Source organism: Canis lupus, chromosome 27, assembly GCF_048164855.1.
Source record: "Canis lupus baileyi chromosome 27, mCanLup2.hap1, whole genome shotgun sequence".
Lineage (NCBI taxonomy): Eukaryota > Metazoa > Chordata > Mammalia > Carnivora > Canidae > Canis > Canis lupus.
In genome coordinates, this window is record NC_132864.1 from 34,249,700 (window position 1) to 34,258,031 (window position 8,332).

At 47.1% G+C, this 8,332-nt stretch overlaps 1 long non-coding RNA gene across 1 annotated transcript; it reads right to left on the reverse strand.

Annotated features, from left to right (window-relative positions):
* Window positions 1–4,117: 4,117 nt before the first annotated feature.
* Window positions 4,118–6,662, reverse strand: LOC140619066 (uncharacterized). The gene is made up of 3 exons (XR_012018989.1): window positions 6,483–6,662; window positions 4,950–5,086; window positions 4,118–4,341 (listed from the first exon to the last, which is right to left on the reverse strand). It is a non-coding gene; the product is annotated as an uncharacterized lncRNA (long non-coding RNA).
* Window positions 6,663–8,332: the final 1,670 nt, after the last annotated feature.

The window sequence follows — 8,332 nt, forward strand, 5'->3', positions numbered from 1 at the left end:
CAAAAAAAGACACATAGGTCAATGGAACAGAATAGAGAACCCAGAAGTGGACCGTCAACTTTATGAGCAACTAATATTCTATAAAGGAGGAAAGACTACCCACTGGAAGAAAGACAGTCTCTTCAATAGATGGTGCTGGGAAAATTGGACATCCACATGCAGAAGAATGAAACTAGACCACTCTCTTTCACCATACAAAAAGATAAACTCAAAGTGGATGAAAGATCTAAATGTGAGACAAGAGTCCATCAAAATCCTAGAGGAGAATACAAGCAACACCCTTTTTGACTCAGCCACAGTACCTTCTTGCAAGATACATCCACGAAGGCAAAAGAAACAAAAGCAAAAATGAACTATTGGGACTTCATCAAGATAAGAAGCTTTTGCACAGCAAAGGATACAGTCAACAAAACTAAAAAACAACCGACAGAATGGGAGAAGATATTTGCAAATGACGTATCAGATAAAGTGCTAGTTTCCATGATCTATAAAGAACTTATTAAACTCAACACCAAAGAAACAAACAATCCAATCATGAAATGAGCAAAAGGCATGAAGAGAAATCTCACAGAGGAAGACATAGACATTACCAACATGTACATTAGAAAATGCTCTGCATCACTTGCCATCAGGGAAATACAAATCAAAACCACAATGAGATACCACCTCACACCAGTGAGAATGGGGAAAAATAACAAGGCAGGAAACCACAAAGGTTGGAGAGGATGTGGAGAAAAGGGAACCCTCTTACACTGTTGGTGGGAATGTGAAATGGTGCAGTCACTCTGGAAAACTGTGTGGAGGTTCCTCAGAGTGTTAAAAATAGACCTTCCGTACGACCCAGCAATTGCCCTGTTGGGGATTTACCCCAAAGATATAGATGCAATGAATCGCTCGGACACCTGCTGATGTTTATAGCAGCAATGTTCACAATAGCGAAATAGTGGAAGGAGCCTCGGTGTCCATCAAAAGATGAATGGATAAAGAAGATGTGGTTTATGTACACAATGCAATACTACTCAGCCACTAGAAATAACAAATACCCACCATTTGCTTCAACATGGATGGAACTGGAGGGTATTATGCTGAGTGAAATTAGACAATTGAAGGACAAACATTATATTCTCATTCATTTGGGGAATAAAAATAATAATTAAAGGCAATATAAGGGAAGGGAGGAAAAATGTGTGGGAAATATCAGAAAGGGAGACAGAACATAAGGACTCCTAACTCTTGGAAACGAACTAGGGGTGGTGGAAGGGGGAGGAGGGCTGGGGGTGGGGGTGAATGGGTGACAGGCACTGAGGGGGGCACTTGACAGGATGAGCACTGGGTATTATTCTCTATGGTGGCGTATTGATCACCAATAAAAAATAAATTTATTATTAAGAAAAACACTATTATCATTGGGCAAAATAAATGGCACATTTGTTTTACCCTTCAGCATAACAACTGAAAGGCCAGTGACTCCCACATGAGATTCTAGAAAAAGCTGAAGGACACATAGTGCCATGCTGGATGCCACTTGCCAGGGGACAGTTTACAGGCTTTTGTATTTACCCTGTTTGAATGTCTTGTAAGGGTTCTTCAGGACATCAGAATAAAATGAACATATTCTAGGATTGAAAATGCTCCATGATTCAAAGATCACAGTTTGGTAAAAATTTGCAAGATATGTAATAGATCACATCCTTAGATTCAGATAGACTTTGTGATATAAGAGAGTGATTTAATCATATAGACTCAACATTTACTGGTGAATAATATGATCTTTTTTCTCTATAGTCATAGGTTTCTCTGAGTAAAGTGGGTGTTTGTGCATAACAGTGTCATATATTTCTTGTTGGGATTTTGTGCCAGGTTTTATCATTTGCTCCTTTTGTTATTTCCCCACCTTAATTTCTCATTGGGTATTTTCTATATCCTGGCAAGACCAGTATTTATTTTAAATTCCTACTCAGATATTTTGACTACCTGGTTATCCCTGAAGAAATTTGCATTTCTTCAAAGTCACATGCAAATATAAGTGTATGAACTCAAGGAGTATCCCCAGATTTCATGTTGGAACTTTCTTTCTTTTAAGATTTCATTTATTTATAAAAGTCAGAGGGAGAGAAAGAGAGAGAGAGAGAGAGGCAGAGACACAGGCAGAGAGAGAAGCAGGCTCCATGCAGGGATCCTGATGTGGGACTGGGTCCTGGGACTGCAAGAGCACACCCTGAGCCAAAGCCAGACACTCATCTGATGAGCCACCCAGGCATCCCTTGTTGGAACTTTCGTAAGGAATCCAGGATCTTCAGTAAGAATCCAATATCTTCAGAATATAATGCAGTAGTAAACATGTTTCTCCTAGGCATGCTTTCCTTATCTCCCTTTGATTTTCTCAGATCCAGTTCAGGATTCTTTGCAACATTTAGTTCTGAAGTCTCCTTAAGCATCTCTCACTGTGACACTTTTTCAGACTCTTCTTGATTTGGTGACTTTGTCCACACTTTATGAGGGGAGATCATTCCTAACATCCCACAGTGCTAACTGCATGCACCTGTTACTTGAAAGCTCTATACTGGGATGTGTCCCTTCTTCCACCATTTATTCATTTCTTCAAACAGTTAACAATAAGGATCATGGACAGCTATTTTAGACTTTGAAATTCTGTCTGTGACCAAGGTGGTTGTTAACATACGGGCTATGGTTGTGTCCTCAGTCACACAAGAGTCAGATTTTATGGCATGAGATGGGGGTATGAGCCTGACTGTCTTGGCGCCATTTTCAATTGAGACATCTTATTGTGAGATCTTAGAAATTACAGTCAAGGGATCCCTGGGTGGCGCAGCGGTTTGGCGCCTGCCTTTGGCCCAGGGCACGATCCTGGAGACCCGGGATCGAATCCCACGTCGGGCTCCCGGTGCATGGAGCCTGCTTCTCCCTCTGCCTGTGTCTCTGCCTCATTCTCTCTCTCTCTCTGTGACTATCACAAATAAATAAAAATTAAAAAAAAAAAAAAAAAAAAAAAAAAAAGAAATTACAGTCAAGACTACCCCTGGTTCCTGGCTCCTGAATCCATCATCAATTCTTAAGTGACAAGAGCACTGGGAGCATCTTTGTTTGAATGAAGGCACTCTGTGTGGGCTCCTGGGTGGCTCCCTAGAGAGATGGGGCTGGTCCCTAGAGAGATCAAGCCCTGGTATGAGGCTGGGAAAATACACCTGTGTAGCCTCATCCTTGAGAAAGAGGGAATGAGATCCAAGAGGGTAGGCACATCCATTCCAGGAGCGTGATACATCCCAACTTCACAGGCAGAGAAGCTACTACACATAAGTCACTCCCAGATTTAGCCCTAGGTGTCTCTCCACCTGGCTGTTCACCTATCTCATTTATCAGATCCTTTAATGGACTGGCAAACAGAAGAAAGAGTTTCCCAGAGTTCTGTGAGCTGCTCTACGAAGTTAATCAAATCTGAGGAGGGAATCATGAGGACTCCTGATTCCTACCCAAGTTGGACAGAAGGTAAGCTATTCCTTCCTGTTGGGATCAAAGTAGGTAGCCGTGTCCAGGGACTGAGCTCTGATCCTGTGCATGTGACACAATCTCTGGATAGAGAAATTAAGTGCTGCATTGACATACATTGTAGAACACCCAGTAGGTACCACATCCCACAGAATTTCTGGTTTTGGAGAAAAGAAGAAAAAAAGAGAAAACAAAACAAAACCTAAAAAAACGTAGGATTTAAGACAATCGTATGAAGCAAATGGTGGGTATTTGTCATTTCTAATGGCTGAGTAATATTCCATTGTATACATAAAGAGAGAAGAAATGTGTGGGAAATATCAGAAAGGGAGACAGAACATAAAGACTCCTAACTCTGGGAAAGAACTAGGGGTGGTGGAAGGGGAGGAGGGTGCGGATGGGGGTGAATGGGTGACAGGCACTGAGGGGGGCACTTGACAGGATGAGCACTGGGTGTTATTCTGTATGTTGGTAAATTGAACACCAATAAAAAATACATTTATTATTTAAAAAAAGAAAATAGTATGATATGTGAAACATGTAGTGTGTTTAGTAAAGGAAAGACAAGAGGAGGAAGTCCGAGATTTTTGTTTTTAAAGTCTTCGTTGGGATTCCTGGGTGGCTCGGTGGACGAGCATCTGCCTTTGTCTCAGGGCATGATCCTTGGGCCCTTGGATCCAGTCCCACATCGTGCTCCCTGCAGGGACACTGCTTCTCCCTCTTCCTGTACCCTTCCTCTCTTTTCGTGTTACTCAGGGTGCAGGTGAATCTGGCTTTAGTGCCTGGAGACACAGAGACGGGGGTGGCTGGGTAGCAGAGGCTGGGACAGGGTACCTACAAACACGGACATGCATGAGTGACAGAGCATTTTGCCAGAAGCTTCTCAGTTGTGGGGGCTGTTAACATCTTGGAAGCTCCCCCAGAAGTCAGATTTTGTCTCTACCTGACCAAAGAGACAGGAACAGGAGGACAGGTATCTACCCCATGTTGCTGAAGACCCTGCCACCACAGTGGGACTGGCCTGTCCCAGGAGTGTCATATCTCACTGCTGACCCAGAGAAATGAAAGTGCTTTTTATGCAACTTTGCACCTTCTGCCCGACTCTCAGACTCTACTTGATTAGTGATTCAGGATCAGAGGTAGGACCTGAGGACAAAAAGGCTGAGAACAGGCTCTGTTCAGAGTGGGAAACAGGGATGGGTGGAGGAAGCAGCTGTGGGAACCCCACAGGACACTGCCCAGGAGTCTCTGCCAGGCCCTGAGGGCACCAGGGTGCTGGGGTCTCAGCCTCTGCGCAGCCCTGAAGTCCAGGGCCTCCCCCAGCTGGGAGGGTCTCCCTGCTGAACCCAGGAGATGCACAGTGCCACCTGCTGGTTACCTGTCCCACTCAGGGTCCTCAGTGTCCTGAGGTTAACATCCAGAGTTGTGTCACCAGCACTCACCTGTGACATGAAAGACTGTATGAAGCAGCATGTGGGGTCTGATGCAAGGAACATGGATACACTGTCTGTGGCTGAGAGATTCCCACATGGAGGGAACAGTCATCCAGCTATAATCACTCCTGTGACTGTGGGAATGTCTACAAAATAAAAGTCATGCAAAAGACTAAGCCTATCCCACCTGTGGGACATTTCCGGAGCTCCTCAGAGGAGTGCCTTTCAAGTTCATCTCAAGAGAGGAGTAACCGTGTCCTGTACAAAGAGTCATAGAAGAGAAAATCAAAGCAGAGCATAAGGATCCTCAAACCAGGATGGAAGGCAGTGATTTCACAGAAACACCAGCACCTGGTGACATTTGGGTCACCTCCCTGGTGAGATCCCCTCATTTGGGGATCTCCTCCCTGGATGGGTGGGCAGAGAGGACAGGGCAAGACTGAAGATATCAAGTTGTCAGGGCAGAGCAACTGAGGCAGGGACACAGCAGGTGGGGATGCAAGCAGCTGTGCTCCCAGGGGCCTTTCAGGCCTGTGCAGCAGGAGGAAGGCAGTGAGAGAAGGAGGAAGAGGATTGTGTGAACCAGGGTCTCTACTATGACAGGCCCCTGAGAGGGTGCTGCTGTCAGTGCAGGGGAGCCTCAGGTAGGGAGAGGATTCTCTGTTCATGAAGGAGTAGAAGATTTGGGGAAGGAGCACAAACACTGAATTCCTAGCTCAGAAATGGGGCCCCCAGACCTTGAGCAGCAGGAGCAAGGCCCATGGCCTGATGCTGGTGTGCAGGCCTGGTGAGCAGGCCCCAGGGTGGGTGTGACCGGGAAGGGGGAACAGGAGCCTGGAACAGACCCAGAGCCTCCTCCCTGGGTGCAGCAGGGGGACAGGAGTCCTGGAGGCAGTGTCCCTGGAACCCCACAGGAATGTGCAGGCAAGGCTGAGGGGAGTGAGCATTTGTTAGGGGGATGTTTGCAGACCTTCACACCCCAGGGGGAGGAGAATTCAGGGAGGAGCATGAGTTGAATGTCCAAGATCAGGCTGCAGTACCTGGGACAGTGGGCACAATGAAGTGGGGGTGGAGATGAACCCTAACTTCTGCACCCACCTGCACATCCCCAGGACCTCAAGCACAGGGAGGCAGAGCTGGGGGCTCTCTCTCATCCCTTCTGCAACTGGGAGGAGGAGAATATATCCTGGTCAACAATTCCGCCCCAAATTCCTCTCCCTGATTTTGGTCATGGAGGGGCCCTGGAGGATCCTCCTGAGCTGTGGGGGCCTGGAGCTGACAGCAGGTGGGCCCTGGACCTAGACACACGCAGGAACTGCCTTCTAGGGCCAGCACCCCATGGACTCCAGGGGAAGAGCCCCAGTCCCCTGCTGCCCCAGCCTGGGTACCCCCTGACTGATGAGGGGACAGGAACCCAGAGCAGAGCCCCCTGCCTCCAGTGCTCTGGGTCCTGACCCCTTCTGCATGGAAGACAGGCCATAACCAAGTCACACCCAGCCTTCCTAAGGCTGCACCTCATGAACCCAAATGGCTCAGAATCACCTGCTGTGGCTCCTCCCTGGGGACTGTCTCCAACTGTCCCCACTGCTCCACTGCTTCTCCAGGATCAGAGTGAGGCTCAGGGTCAGCACGATCCCCAGGGCAGGGAGCACATGGACAAGGACATCAGGGATGCTGCCCCCATGGACTCCACTAGGGTCCCTGAAGCCTGGTCTCTCTCTGTGTCTCACCCCAGCTCCTTCTCTGTCAGCGGAGCCTCTGTCCACACTCCTGGTGGGGAGGCCACAGGCTCGCTCTGTCTCTATGATCTCCTCTGTCTGTGGCCCCAGGTGTGTGCTATAATTACAGGTTTATAGATGACCAAGCTCTATTTTTCAAAGTTTCCTGTGTTGTAGCTGAAGGACCTCTTGCAGTCATCACCAGATCCACAAGGGCAGATCCGACCTTGACATTGGTTATGGAGAGGCTGAGACCCTCACTACACAAGACCTTCTGTTCCTGAAGGGACAACGCTGGATCCCACCCTCTGTGACCACGGAGGTCGTGGTTCAATTCCAGGCACGGCTCTGACACATCATAATGCCTGACCCCCCCGCCCTGGGGACACACTCTGACATCTGGACTAAGGGGCTCATGTGAAGTTTCTTTGCTCCCTTTTCTAACTGCCTGTTCAAACTCCCTCAGAACCCCTCCCTCCTGTCCTCCCCCTTTCAAGGACAGGGGGTCACACCTCCTTGATCAGTGGATGGGATGATGTCACCCTGTCAGCTCCATCATGGATCCCAGACTCCTAGATGACCTTCTCTGTCTGTACAAAGGTGCTGTCGCTCTGGGGTAGAGTTTACTGAGCTGTGACAACACAGCAGTGGTGTGGCCGCCCTCAATGGGCCCTGTAGGAGAGTGACATCACCAGGAATGCAGTCACCTCACACACTCACCCCCCTCCTTCCTCCCCCTGCTGTCAATACCTGGCCTCCTTAGGACCTCTAGATTCCCACCTCTTCCAAAATACATTGAGATTCCAATGATGTGAAGTGTAGCCTGTGGTATGTTCTTCCAAAGAAATGTACAGTTAATACTTATGCATATTTTAGGACTTGAGAACTTATTTTCTTTAAATATTGACTAATATCACCCTCTATTAATATACATCATGTTTGAGGACATCTTCATTACATCAAGTCTGATCATTTTATAAACAGCTGGTATAAAATCAGTGTGTAAATTTTTTTTATGCTTTCAGGGTTGCTGGTTATGCATAAAGTTTCCATAAACAAGCGCATGGTGGTTTTTCTCTGGAAAGCTTTTTTTTATACCTTTTATAATTTTGATTGTGGCATTGATTTATGGTATCCATGCAATCAACAAATAATAAGGAAAACTAGTCATTTGGTTAAAGCTAAGGCAATAATGATCCCAGCTGCAAAAAGATGTGACATGTGCATCAGCAGAACAGGGATGGGGCTGAAGGACCATGATAGCTTCATGACCTAAGGGTGTTTCATTTACTGAGAAATCAGAAGATGAAAAGTGAATGTACACTAGCCTAAAAGAACCTGTCCCTGATCCTGAGGACAAAACTGTCTCTTTCATTTGACACCTTCTGTGTACAATGGGCTACTCTGAGTGACTCTGAGGTCAGAGACGTGAAGGAGTCTCCATTCCCAGGAGGGTCCCCCAGATGCACCTGGGCCTAGGGTATCAACTGAAGAATGAGCAGAAACCCAGGGGGAACCTAAGCAGGCAGCTGCTGGGGTGCTCACTCACTTTGCAGATGGGTAAGTGGGTCTTTGTCTCACTTCCCCACAGACCTGGAGCACTGTGAGAGCACTGAGACTGCTGTCCCAGGATGAGCAGTAATAATCAGCCTCATCCTCAGCCTGGAACCCAGA